The sequence below is a fragment of the Pollicipes pollicipes genome, unplaced genomic scaffold (genome assembly GCF_011947565.3).
Source record: "Pollicipes pollicipes isolate AB1234 unplaced genomic scaffold, Ppol_2.1 Scaffold_2555;HRSCAF=2994_pilon_pilon_pilon, whole genome shotgun sequence".
In the NCBI taxonomy this organism is placed as follows: Eukaryota; Metazoa; Arthropoda; class Thecostraca; order Pollicipedomorpha; family Pollicipedidae; genus Pollicipes; species Pollicipes pollicipes.
The window spans coordinates 10849781-10864542 of NW_023596136.1; the positions used below are offsets into that span (position 1 = coordinate 10849781).

General features: G+C 50.1%; 1 long non-coding RNA gene across 1 annotated transcript; it reads right to left on the reverse strand.

Moving 5' to 3' along the window:
* Positions 1–4453: 4453 nt before the first annotated feature.
* On the reverse strand, positions 4454–14553 carry LOC119106813 (uncharacterized). Its single transcript, XR_005095160.1, has 3 exons — positions 14500–14553; positions 5691–5842; positions 4454–4530 (listed from the first exon to the last, which is right to left on the reverse strand). It is a non-coding gene; the product is annotated as an uncharacterized LOC119106813 (long non-coding RNA).
* Between the last annotated feature and the right edge of the window lie 209 nt (positions 14554–14762).

Here is a 14762-nt window from a genome sequence, read left to right on the forward strand (position 1 = left end):
TACAAACACAATGTCAAAACCGATAAATAACTTACAGCGGCTCTGTCGTTGAAGACTGCTATTCCCAGCGCGCCATTTATGTGGCCTTCCGAGTTTTTTTTTTGTAGGAGCTGCTTTTTCTTCTCTTGTCATTGGCAATCACAAATTTGTTAAAACGTGCTCTAGGGAATGGTTCGACAAGTGCACAACATTTAAACATTGGTTTTTGTCAGCATTAATAGGGACTCACACCTTTACAATAGACTTATCAATATAAACAGCTTCGTATCAACTTGCTTTCTTTTCTTGCTTTCTTCATCTGCAACTTTCTATCAACTAGCTTCAAAAATCTACAGTAGGCGTGATGATAGACTTAGGAAGGAAGCACTCACTTATGAAGCCAGATAATTTAAGAATTGCAAGCAGCCAATCCGTAATGATCTTTTGGCAATCACTGAGACCAGCTAGAGAATGGCGTTTACTGTCATCTGCTGCCAAAGGATGTTCTTTTGTGTCAGCTGTGAATACCATACCAATTCACCAGGGCTATTTTGTCCTCACTACAAGCCATGAGTTTAAAAGTTTTGTTCTCGCCCCCAAGAGTCAAAACCGAATTTCAGACACTGAGCTCATGTGTCCACAAACAACAAGGCTCCTGGATCGGCAGCCATGTAGGGCTTTTTAGCGCTATTGCCTTAAAACTAACGATAACCTACGTTTTTTAGCCATTCAGCTTTTCACGACATGAACAACACCAACAGTAGCCCACAGCCTTGCACTGAACCCAACGCATTACCGCGTGGCGAGCAATCAAGCCCATCGGTCTCAAATGGCACGACGCCTAAAACGCTGCGTAGCAAGCTGATCACGTTCGTCGCAAGATGTCGTGGCCAGTCACGATTCTCACGGCTGGTAATAAGCCTAGTTATTTGGTCTTTTATACTGCTTGGTATGTGAAGTGAACCTTGGCTGAAAAGTCTGTAAAAAGCACTGATCTGACGGGTATTGGAAAGGCGTTATGTCACCAGTGATCTGTGACGTCAGCACTGACATAGTATAATGTGTAGTATGTTTTTGTCACCTGCTAAAAACTATCCTGATTAAAGCCACTATGCTTGGTAGTATCGTATAGCTCAACTTCCTCATGCAGTGAAACGTCAACATTTTGGCACGTGCTCACGCTGCAAACGTCAGCGAGTGCAGACCGATGCTAAGCTTTGAGTTTCGTCGAGCGGAGATAATCTGTTGTAACATGGCCTTGTCTGTTGAAATTTGTTTTTGCTTTCGCAATTCTGTCACCAACTGGCTCGCAAAAGTGTCAGTTTTTGTCACTGATCATACCAGCTAAATCAGAAGCTTTTGTGTGATCAAGCCCCCAAACATTTTGAGTCACATGCTGGGCTTTAGCGACCAGCGCACTCGTAATTTGTATGCGTGCAGTTCAAGAGGCGCCCATGTAGTTATAAAAATACAATGGACACAATTGAACGTAACATCACTTGCGAATCAAGCCATAACTATGCTTAGAATTCCAGTATATTATAATGCACCGAAGTAACTAATGCTTCAGAACCTTAAAGGACACTCACGGGCATTGTGCGTAAGTGACAGACTTAAAGAACAAAAGCCCCCTATCATCTCGAAAACAATTCACCTTTCTTCCTGTAAAACGATAACCCTGATCGGTGTGGCACGTAATATACAGGTGCACTACTGGAGCAGCCAACTCAAGATGAACGAATTTTTGCCTATGCTGGTACTCGAGGAAACCAGCAAAACAACCGCTTTCCCAAAATGTGTTTGATTTTTCGCTGGGCAATGCGGTACACTCGTGGAAAGTGACCTGGGACTGATTAGTATAATCCATTGCTGCGGGTGCAACCGACCGCATCGGATTGTAATCATAGATCCGTACATAGCGGATTGGCAGGCAAGTGAAGCGTAAAACTGAAACCATCAAGAGCCATACCTTACGTCACTGCATGGTAACGACGTAACGATGGTATTTTGCGACACAGGTGGGCTGACGAGATCGCATCCCGACACCCCCAATACTTCAGGGACTGCGCTGACGTACAGTAACAGTGGTACTTTGCGACACATGTGAGCTGACAAGATCGCATCCCGACACCCGCAATACTCCAGGGACTGCGCGACGTACAGCAACGCTGATGACAAGCTATACTCATTGCAACACTTCAGGTGAGATGAGACCGCGGACATCTGTGTGGTAGAGTCAAAACTACACAGGCTGTGTAGAAATGCTTCGTGTTCCCTTTCATGATGACGATGATTATTATCATTATGATTTGGGCTTAAAGGCGCGCCGACCGCCCTGGTCATGTAACGCCTATTGCTTTCATCACTAAATGGAGACTTCATGGCAAAAAATGATAAGCTCGTGCTGATGTGAAATGTCTAGGACTCTGTGGATTTTAGCAATTTCTCTCCAACCTTTTTTTCTCTGTAATCTAGCATTCATCTAGTCACAAAAAACCCTAAATGAGTGATAAGAGTGGTGGGCGAGTCTCATTTCCACCGACAAGTGGTTCGCCGGTTTTCACAGGGACAAAGTGAATGACACAATCGATATCCGAAATCGAAATCGAACCGAAACAATCGATTACATCGATATTCCGTGTATAAAATACAACGCTCTGAACCGTGTTCCAGCTTTGCATGTGGCTTACAACTGAAATGGGCAGATTGCAGTGCACTGTGGGATATGCACCACACACGGCACCAGTAATACCAGCGGGCAGGGTCGACGCTACCTCAAGCAACATCTCAAATAGGAATACCAGCTGATGTCTTTCGTTGCATATCATCAGTCAACCAGCAGATAAATTTTGTCGCCATCACCTGCTTGATTTTCAGATGCTCTTTTTTTCTCTGCTAGCTTGCACTGATATCAAACGGCTATTGTTGACGCACAACACGCTCGAAAGGCTAGTGTAAATGTTTCCATGCCATAGAATGCAAAGAAACCTCGGCGCAATTGCACGGCTCAATATCGGTTTATTTTCATTCGATTACAAAATATGTATTGATTTCCCGTCGTAGTTTGCAAAAGGCAAGCGCAACAGATTCTCAACGGACTGGAGAGGATAAGCACAGGTCTCAAACCGATAACAACCAAGGGATATTATGTGACAATACATATGGAATAGTGCAAATACACACTTTGCAGTCCCGCACACGCATTCATTGGATTTAAAAAACATGTCATTTTTGTTGTTTGGGCGCACTAAAAGAGCGTGGATCCTGTTTCACCGCAGGCTACGAAGAAGAAAAGGTGACGAGGCGAATACAAACTGCAAATTTCGACCATGACTAATGGAAAGCACCACAAATATTGGCCCTGTTCACGAAATTGTTAAATGGTAAAAAATGGTTAAATGGTAAAATAAAGAAATTGTTAAAAGATCAAAAAATTGCTACATTCCATTCTATGGACATATCTTTACACCACTTGAAACACACAAACCTGTATACTTCTGAACTCCAGCATAACAACAATATTCATGCACCCGGCCACTTACCAGGCCATTTAATCGCACGTTAAAGTGGGGCCATCACTGGGTTGCTGGCTCCCGCAGCCATTCAAAATGGCTTGACCCGCTCTCCGGACAAAGTGCAAAAGGAGGCGGGCGGCGACAAGACTACGGCTGCGGCGTCGGCGCCGGGCCGGACTGGCCGCTACAGGTACTCGTCCGGCGAACTAGGGCGGCCGTCACGGTACGGCGCCGCCACGCTCTTCTGCGACACAATCTCGTCCTCGAGCATCCGCTTGCAAGCAGCGACGAGCCATCACCGTCCGGCTCGGCCGCCTGCGCGGTGGACGAGCGGCGGCGCAGCCGGGACGCCGTGCGCCGGCTTGCCTCCCCGCCGCGCCGCTTCGCCTGCGCGCTCGTCCGCTCGGCGGCGCCACGCTCCGTCCGCGCCGCGGCGCCACCGTCGCGCGGCTCCGGCGACGGCTCGCGCGAGCTGGGAGTCGTCGCCGCTGGAGACGACCAGACCCGGCGCGCTGGACACGTCCGTGGCGGCACCCTCGCTGGACGAGCGGGTCAGCACACGTCGCGACACGTCCGCAAGCGTCGTCTCCAGCCGGCCGAGCCGCTGGTGCAGCCGCTGCAGCTCCAGATGCAGGTCGGCCTTGAAGTCCACCAGGCTGGCCAGCAGCCGCTGGAGGTCGGCTGACGGGACATTAGCTGCCACCGCCGCCGGGCCCGACTCGGGCGTGGCCAGCCGACGCTGCAAGGTGTCGCCCTCAGCCGGCGACGGTGGGTCACTCGTCTTTCTCTCCGACGAAGAGGTCAGCTTGAGACCCCACTTGACCTTGCTCTTGTCGCGCCGCTCCTCGGCGGCCTCGCCGCTGCCGCCGAGCGCGCCCCAGCGGCTTCGGGCGCGCTTGCGTGACCTCCTGCTGCTCGGAGACGCCGGGCAGCTTGATAGTGGTGAGAATGCCACCGGCCACTGTTAGCGGTGGCGACGGTGGCGCCGCCGCCGCCGCCGCCATTGTCGGCCTCAGTCTTACCGGCCTCTACGTCCCTGGGAAGTGACCACCAAGTCAAGCTTCTTTTTGGACAAAGCCCTAGTCCACGTGCCTGTGGCTTACAGCCCGATGATGGTGAGCTCTGCTGGCCGGCTGTTGCCAGCTGGACTGTCTGGTGCCGAGGCGTACGTGGCAATCCAGGACGGGTACTGCGATGCGCTGCTCAAGTGCCACCAGACTCTCCGCTCAACTAATGCATTGTTTCTGACAAATGATAACATGGTGAGGATGATCTACCTGGATTTAGCTAGATTTTAGGAAACAACGGCCATATCAGCCTATGCAACATGAAGGGTTGTTCTGATGCTGAAGTTCTCAGACAGTTATTTGCTCCTTTTGCAATTAATTTTTCTGACCGCGTAGCTCAGCATTACTGAACTAAAACCACATAATGATCACATTTGCACAGCAAACAAATTTGATTCAAAAGATTCAATTGTTGATGTTTGAATAGTTCTGAGTGTATGTAGCAGTTACAAGCATTGGTTTCAATTGTTTGGATATGTCAGCGTGTGTGCCAATGAAATTGATAATATTGTTTTCGGCATACCGGCGCGTAAATACCTGCGTAACAGATGGGGTCGACCATCGCACATTCAAGGTTATTAGGAATTCAGCAAATTCAAAGCAAGTTACAAACTGAAGGGTATCATGCTCTGATTGATTTGATCTTTTGACAAAATCAAATTTAGTGGTACATTATCTAAAGGATAAAATATCACGTTCTCACAGCCTATCATGAGCCATAAGCGGTAGAATCCCAATCCACAGCGTCATGAGGTTTACGTCATGAGGAATCCCAATCCACAGCGTCTTGGCAGCATCATAACAATCATACTGTGGGGCGTGAGACAGCTAAACTTAAATGTATCACTGCAGAGTAATGGGCTTCGTAAAATCTCGCAAGATGTTTTGGGCAAGCGACAACCTGGTAGTTGGAACTAATTGGGGGCTGAGTGTTAAGTATTCCTGTCCGGCTATTTTCAGTGATATTCTACTATATAGTTTTGTGCAGAACGCCACTAAGAACACGACCGCTATCATCATATGCTTGATGAAGCCCACATTTCCAAGGTGTGAGCCTCCAGGACGCATGTCAGTGCCGCTATGAGGTGACTGAAGCATTGTATTGATTGAACAATATGCTGAGACCGACCTGCCGCCCGGACCACTGTCACTGGACTTTTTGAAGCGAGAGAACAGCTTCCTGACCAGGTGGTCCTGGCTGATGTCGGGCGGCGGTTCGTTCTTGCGCCGCTCGGCCAGCTCCCGCTCCCTCTTCACGTCTGACACCTTCCTGAAGATCAGCTGCAACCGCAGGCGTGTGGTTACAGTAGCGGCGCCATGCACACGAGATGTCGCGCACACCCGTCACTGAGCCTAACAAGGGTCTGTTACTGCACTGCATGCTGCCGCGTAACGACGATCACGCGGCGTATGTCTATCCAGCCAAACAAGATGACCGGCGTGCGCGAAAGAACCTTGGAAGCTCAACAGATCATTGCAGAGTTTTGGAGCTTAGATTTATCCTTTCCGCTGAAAAATTAATATTCCCACTATACTAATGCATGCATAGACGCGATCGACACACTAAACAATTCATCAGCGATGGGCTATTTTGCTTGGCCATGGCGACCAGTAATCACTAACAATAGGTAGCTCTGCGGTTTACAAACACATCAGGGCTACTTTAGAGATGACGGCACCGACAAAGTTTGGTGGTCACACATCGGCCGCATTAAAATTGCAGCCGCTATAGAGCGTTCCACTACTAGCGTAATTTCTGAAATGGGTGAAATGGTCCCATACAGACATTTGTTGTAAGTGGTTGACGCGGGACAGGCGGCTGGCTGAGTTCTCGCGCGTCTTTCCAGTGTCGGAGGTCTGTCCGCGACGATGGGGCTGGTTCGGGTCGAAGGTCAGTGGCCGGAGGCCGGGGGGGGGGGAGGGAAGGGAGCAGGGGTGCTGCAGACGTGAGGCGGCCAGCCGCGCCATCGTCCAAATCGCCCGACATGGAGAGCCACTCGGCAATCCATTAGGAATAAATTTTCCCTCGACGATCAAGTCAATTATGCTAATATCACGCACCAGCGGGTGCGAGCCGGTCAAAGGTCGGCCGGTGCCGTGCGGGGTGGGGCGCCGCCGGGACGCCGCGCGTGACGCGGTCCTCTGGTGCCGGCTGTCGCTGCCGGCCCGCAGGCTGCCGCTGGCGGCTCCGCTGACTGCCGCTGCCGGCCGCCGGCTGCCGCTGGCGGCCCGCTACTGCCGCTGCCGCCCGCCGGCTGCCGCTGCCTGCCCGCCGCTGCCGCTGCCGGCCCGCCGGCTGCCGCTGCCTGCCCGCCGGCTGCCGCTGCCTGCCCGCCGGCTGCCGCTGCCTGCCCGCCGGCTGCCGCTGCCTGCCCGCCGGCTGCCGCTGCCGGTCCCCTGACTGCCGCTGCTCACGCTGCAGCTGCAGGTCGTGCTAGTGGCCGTGGCGTGACCTCGGGAGGCGGCAGATGCTCACGCGCGTTGTTCTGATTTCATGGCACCGAATGTTCTGCTCTGCACTAGCGTAATCGCGACCGGATAATACCTCGCGGGGGGTTTCTAGTTTTGTTGTCCTGGCCGTGATGAAACGCGAACAATGGTCACGGTTGCAAGTGGAAGAGACAAAGAAAGCAATGGTGTTCCGAATGCGGGTTGTGTCAGAAACCATTCCCTTGCAAGCGTGGCGTTCCGCAGTCAGCTGGCCTGACTACATTTGATTATGTACTTCAGATCAAACCAAGGACACAGCATCCAGAACTATGGGCTATTCAAATAGAAACATTGCAGTGCATTGAAATTTATTGGAACAGAGCGAGTGATCAAGTCCAACAGAATTGGCCAACCCAGCGCTTGCAGCTGATCTTCAAGAGGTGTCGGACACGAAGAGGGAGCGGGAGCTGGCCGAGCGGCGCAAGAACGAACCGCCGCCGACATCAGCCAGGACCACCTGGTCAGAAAGCGTTCTCTCGCCTCAAAAAGTCCAGTGACAGTAGCCTGGTCTACAACTTTGTGAAACACCAGACAAGGCAATGTCTCGGTCAATGGCTCTCGTCACTCGCTCAGGACATTTCATGCCGCTAACTGTTTAGTGACCGGTTTAGTCGATTCTAGTCTTTTGTGGAAAGGCTAGAGGCCCTTGGTATCTTTTTGGATTGATAGCTTTCTCCATGCACTGCTATGTCACGGAAAACGCCTGTCACTCGAACATACTCTCAAAATCGATTGAAGCCGATTGTGGGCTATTGCTCGGCTCTTTAGCCCGGCCCCATCAAGCTTTAATGATAGGGTTGGGGCCGCGTGCCGCGTGCAATGGTCCTTTACGCGGCCAACACGTAGGCAGCATGCAGAGGCGTGGACCCCTAAAACTGCGGAGCCTTTTCCACTTAATACATATTTCATCGCCGTAAATCAGCGTGCCGTCTCTCAGCGACACACCCAAAACACTTTCAGGAAAAGAAGGGAGACGCTTCGGCGTACCGGGAGGCAATGTGCTGCACGGTACAGCGCCGACTTCCGTCTCTTGAGGTGCGAGTGAACCTCCGAAAACGTAACAGAGGGAGCAGTCGTTTCGTCTCACGCTAGAGCTGACGTCACGGTCGTTAGTAAGCTGCAGTGGTGACGCATGTCACTGGAGTGGGTGCGCAGCTCTTCAGCGGTTTGGGCAGCTGGTCGGTGGCGACTGGACGACCTCACGGCCGCCAGCCCTGCGTCGCTACAGACGACCTTCCCAGCTTCGCATGGAGCGACACAGTGAGACCGGGTGGCCCTTATCCTCTTCGTCATCTTGTCGTCGTCTTACCAAGCTTTCGTTCACACCGTCACATCCACCCACCGCGGGCAACAACCAGGTTTTGGACAGTGCTACACCCGATGTCATCGACCTATCCAGTTTGAAAATGCATATCGAGGAATCGATCGGCCGCGTTCAAACATGGTGCAAGCAAGCTGCCCTGGAATGGATGCCGACATAGCTCAAAACGGCATAACCCACCGACTTCGTACCAAATAAATAATATCAAGAAAATCGTGAGCTTGATATCTGTATTCAGGCAATCATTTGTTCAGCAGCATCACTGAAGCATTAGCCACCAATTGACCACCCATCACAGATTGCTCGGTGCACCACAGCAGTCCTGACGCTCTAATGCTCCTCATTCGAATCCCTGCCATCCCCGCATTGCGCACATACCCTCATGTTTATCGGTGTGAGGAGGCGCAGCCGACTGGCGCCTGGGGCTGGTTTGCCGTTACGGGGAGCGCGGCCGACTGACGCCTGGGGCTGGTTTCCGTGTTCGTCGCTGCGGGGAGGCGCGGCCGACTGACGCCTGGGGCTGGTTTGCCGTTACGGGGAGGCGCGACCGACTGGCGCCTGGGGCTGGTTTGCCGTACGGGCAGGCGCGGCCGACTGACGCCTGGGGCTGGTTTGCCGTTACGGGGAAGCGCGGCCGACTGACGCCTGGGGCTGGTTTCCGTGTTCGTCGTTGCGGGGAGGCGCGGCCGACTGACGCCTGGGGCTGGTTTGCCGTTACGGGGAGCGCAGCCGACTGGTGTCTGGGGCTGGTTTGCCGTTACGGGAGGCCGGCCGACTGACGCCTGGGGCTGGTTTGCCGTTACGGGGAGGCGCGACCGACTGGCGCCTGGGGCTGGTTCCGTGAAGATTTCCCCCAATGGGTTGTCAGTATGATTTCTAAACAGGTTCGCTGCTAAGCGCAGTTTGTTGCGACGACCCCCACACCATCGCCGTGGTGGAGCGATTCAGCTGTCTGCCAACCGCTGCATGAACATCGACATTTCACGCACTATGGTATGTTTATGACCATGTGAAGCGACATTTTTCTAGGTGCGTTTTGTGCCATGTCGTAAAAAGTGTCAAGCTGGTACAACTTTGTGCGCACATTTCTCTTGGATGTATGAGCACATGGAAACATTAATCCGTGCGGGAACGATAAATCTTTGTTGCTTCTTGCAGGGAAACTGTGACGGAAATTCCGTCGGACGCGAAGGGAAGCCATGAATTATTCAATTCTAAAGAAAGACTTTTAATTTCCTTTGAACTTTCCAGAGCGGCTTGATGTGCGACCCTTCTCAATCACAGCAGATTAAAGCAGATTCCATTTTGGGCTCGACAATTATTGATATGCAAATGGTATTTTAATGGCGCAGACATTTTGTGGCTGCGCTGAAAAACAGCAAATCACCGGATTTCAAATGACCCAACAATTTTTTTCATGCAGTTACGCGAGCTTTTCATCGCAAAAACCTGGCGTTGTGAGGATTTGGATACATAAGGTATTCGCAGGTTTGTAAAGCGGATAGAACTCTAACATAACTTTCTTGTGCAAGTTTCTTGTGCCCCATCGGTGTGCGTAAGGTGACGTCATATAATGTAGCCCTAGAAGTTCCACTATTTTACAAGTGACATTTTTCGACCGGCCAGTGAGTGAGTGTGAGTGTGAGTGTGAGTGTGAGTGTGAGAGAGTGTGAGTGTGAGAGAGTGTGAGTGTGAGTGAGTGTGAGTGTGAGAGAGTGTGAGTGTGAGTGTGAGTGTGAGTGTGAGTGTGAGTGTGAGTGTGAGTGTGAGTGGAGTGAGTGTGAGTTGAGTGTGAGTGTGAGTGTGAGCGTGAGCGTGAGCGTGAGCGTGAGCGTGAGCGTGAGCGTGAGCGTGAGCGTGAGCGTGAGCGTGAGCGTGAGCGTGAGCGTGAGTGTGAGTGTGAGTGTGAGTGTGAGTGTGAGTGTGAGTGTGAGTGTGAGTGTGAGTGCGAGTGCGAGTGCGAGTGCGAGTGCGAGTGCGAGTGCGAGTGCGAGTGCGAGTGCGAGTGCGAGTGCGAGTGCGAGTGCGAGTGCGAGTGCGAGATAGATAGAGAGAGAGAGCGAGAGCGAGAGAGAGAGAGAGATAGAGAGAGAGAGATAGAGAGAGAGAGAGAGAGAGAGAGAGGAGAGAGAGAGAGAAGAGAGAGAGAGAGAGAGGAGAGAGCTGGGCTAGTTTCAGGTACTGGAACAAACTGGCCTTTTCATGTTCCCGGTTGAAAGTTCACATCAAGCAAACCCTCACTCTCATTGTCACATAAACACCTCACCCTCGCTTTAGTCTGTCAGCAAAAGCGGAAGAAGTTCGTATGCGTATGAAACGACACCCTGAAGTTTGGTCATGAAGCGCATAAAATTTGAGTCAAAATCATCGTGCTTTTATTTGTACATTTTCTTTTCCCCTTACAAGACGCACTTTGGTGGTTTCCGACGCCATTTTTTCAGGTGAGTAGGGGCTCGTTTGAAAGCTGCTGTCTGCGGCTTACATGACTCAACTAAAGCCAACTTCAGCTGAAATGCCAACATTTTATCAAAATGATAGATCACGTTGCATAAAAACAACCGTTTAAGTAATGTTTTTGTCCTAACTTTTCAATGTAACTGGAGGATGTGTCTACTGTCCATTCGTCACCGCTGTGCTAAAGTACCATCCAAACCTCCACCCTAGGTTTTTTCGGCTATCTGACCGTCATTTGTAAAAAAACTAGTGATCAAAAGAAATCGCGTTGTTGTTTTATGCAAGTATTTGGAATATCAAGTATTCTTTCCAAGTTCTGGGACACTACATTGGCTTAAGTGTCATGATGTCAGAAAGATGTGGATCGAGGATGCCGATTCCGTGACAAAATTTCGATTTAGCAACACCGGATGCGACCTGAAAAAACGCGGGGCGCGCGTTAGGCGGACGTACCGATATGTATAGAGTGCTTGATGGGCGAGGGGTATAGCGTTTTATTTATGCGATGTGCACATTGGTGGAACAACCACCAAAATTTGAACATCTATGGTGCCCTTGACTAACTTTTCGAAAACCTGGTGCTGAGGAATGTATGTTACTTAGGTGAATAATTCAGTTAGAGGACGCTTCCAGGCCGCCTGTACACACTCAGGTCAGGCCGCTAGCCTCAAAGACCATGGTGTACCATGCACACCTATGAATACGGATGGGGCGAGTACTGAGTGTAGGTCAGTACCGGGCTGTGCACCATGTGTACGGGGATGGTAAAACCTGCCGACTTGGTGGATAAAGTCGGCGACAAAAATGTACATACTCACGCTAAGCTAGGTGCCAAAAATGTTTTTAGACAGCAAAGTTTGATGACAGCCAAGATGAAAAATACAGCACACTATGCAAAACATGACATGAGGTCTACATACACAGCCTCCATGGTAATACATTTGGTCGAACACCAGCGAACGCTTCCGTAAATACTCTTTGCCGTGCTCTATGGCACCATGTCATCTTTTCTAGGTTTCATCCCAACCCGGCGACAAAAATATCCTATGATTTTTAGTTGGTTGGCGGGCTCGGCGACGGGTCGGCGACAAATCAGTGTATTTCCTGTGGCCCGGCCGGTCGGCCGATGGGCTGTTTTTAACAGCAGACTCTCAGCGTCCGGAACAGGACAGTATAATATACGGAAAGAAGTTAGACATGAAGATTCATTTGGCTGCAAGGGCATGTTCCAATCGTTGCGACGAGACCAATAAGAGGTGGGCGGGGACTTTCAATGCACTGTGACTTTGGAAGTGGCATTCGCATTGCAGTGTCAAAAGTACCCGCTTAAAGTTTAATTTTTGACCTTACTTATTTTGCTGGCGGTGCCACGATCCAGCACCCTGTCCTCAGCGACAAGGGACATTGACAGTTAAGGGTAAGTCGGCGGGATGATCCGATCTAGGTAGAAATTTACCGGATAGACAGTAGTATTAGCCTTATTCCTGGGATAAGCCAGGATAATGGATATATAGTTAGATTGATGTTTTGGCAATATGCCTTTCTCGAAATAATAGCAGAAGTGGATTCAAAATTGCTTGCCGATGATCCAACGCAATTTTTCAGTTTTTTGGGGAAGAGCAAGCCACAGTTTTACACGACACAAACATTCAGAGGATTAAAGAAAGAGCGATTGCCAGCCATTGCCAAGATACAGTGCTTAAGAGTTAGAATGCCCGGGCTTACGTGTATATGCAAACAAATGCGAGCAGATAGGCATCACGCATCACGCTTCATTCGAACACGCAAGCGAGTTGAAGTAAACAGGCATCGCACATCACGCGCCAATTACACATGTAAACAATTTCAATTGAACAGGCATCACACATCGCGTCAGGCATCACTTACACATGTTAACGATTTTAAGCTAGCACACATCATGCATAGAGGCACATACCACGTTCGCCTAATCGACCGTGATGAGCCCTGTACATTCAGATTTGGTCGCAGACTTTTTATAAGAATAGATTCACTTATATTCCTGTCTGGGCGGTTCTATGATCTGTAGATGACTTTGAGGTCTAAAAGAGGCATAGGGCTCATGCCTCCCTCGATTTCAGCCTGAGCGTGTTTTACCAAAAAAGGTCACCCAAAGAGGTATTCCCGGATTTTTAGCGTCTCGCAGTTGTTTATCATATCTTGACCGAATAGGGCGCATGGATTCTACTACATAGACTATCCCATTCCATGCCCTCCCTCTCTCTCTGTTTTTCACACAGTTTACACTTGATTTAGTAAACTATGTTTTTTGCGTGCAAATCCCTTGAAACCCAGAAATGCATAAATGACATCTGTTGCCACGCGGGCATTTAGGCTTCAATATGGGAGATTTCGCCAGAGACGTTTTAAGCTTATTGCCGTTTTTCCAAGTTATGCGTACCCGCAGTTGTCATTTTTTAACAATGTGTTTAATTTTCCAAAGCAAATGCTCATCTGTGTAAGGTAACGTTGAGAATCCGTCCTCCCGCAGGCCGTGTTCCCGCCTCCTATCACCCATCCCCTCACGCGCTCTAGACTTTTTTACGTCTTCCAACATTCTACCTAAAAGTTGCGAAGAAAATCCGTTGCCCAACAGCGAAGCCCATCTTTTGTTTATGCTCTTTCTTTCCTTTTCACTACTTGATGAGTTGTTTAGAGCCCTATGGAGCATGTTACGAATTATGTTGTGCTTAGTGGAAGTTGGATGCGCAGATTTGCAGCGCAGAATGATACCAGATTTGGTGGGCTTGATAAATAGCTCCGTCAAGCAAAGCTCTTTATGCAGTTCTGCATAAAACATAACTTATGCTTATGTTTATGCTTATGCGGTTCTGGAGTTCAAGGGGTTTGCACGCAAAAAAACGTGGTTTACAAAATCAAGTGTAAACTGTGTGAAACACATGGCAAGGGTGAAACACATTGACTCTGTCGGGGAGTCCATGCGTCCTATTCGTCCTACTCAGGCTGAAATCGAAGGAAGTATGTACCCTATGCCTCTTTTAGAGCTCAAAGTCATCTACAGAGCACAGGACCGCCCAGACAGGAAAATAAGTGAATCTATTCTTATACAAAGTCGGCGACAAAATCTTAACATACAGGGCTTATCATGGTCAATTATGCGAACGTGATATGTGCCTCTATGTGTGATGGGTGCTACCTAAAAATCGTTTACATGTGGAAGTGATGCCTGACGCGTGATGTGCGATGCCCGTTCAATTGAAATCGCTTGCATGTATTATTAGTGCGCGATGTGTGATGCCTGTTTACTTTAACTCGCTTGCATGTTCGACTGAAGCGTGATGCGTGGTGCCTATTTGCTCGAATTTGTTTGCATATACACTAGGGTGTATCATCATTAACAAAACTGAATGAGACAAACACATTTTTGGCACAACAGTCCAAAACTACACAGCATAGCAAACGTTCTTCCCAAAAACTTAAATTCGCGAGGCGCGAGTTCGATCAAAATATCGTAGTAAGCCGACGCCCAGCGTTGCAGTCACCGGATGCTGGGCGGCATCCGCCGCCGTAGGTAACACCAAGCCGTGGGCGGCAAGCGGCACAAAATACCTTTGCGTATAAAAATCCTGCTACCGAGCGCTCCTTGAGCCGTCGTACGAGAATGTCCCGGTCCAAGGTCTTATTCAAGTCTTACGTGTTCTATCTGCTCGCGCTCCCTTCAATCAGACCACGGTGATTCAGACCGGACACGAGCGCTGCGAGACGGTAACTGTCTTAACTCGCGAGGCGAGCAGGCGGCGCCGACCCCGGCAGGCGGCGCCCCAGGCAGTACACCGCCGCTCGGGGCAGCGGCGTACCGAGGTACATCAGCACTGGCGGCGCGAACAGGGGACATTGCGCGATCGATTGCCATTTGGCGGAAACTTTATGTGCTGTGTAGTATGAACTTGTACGAGT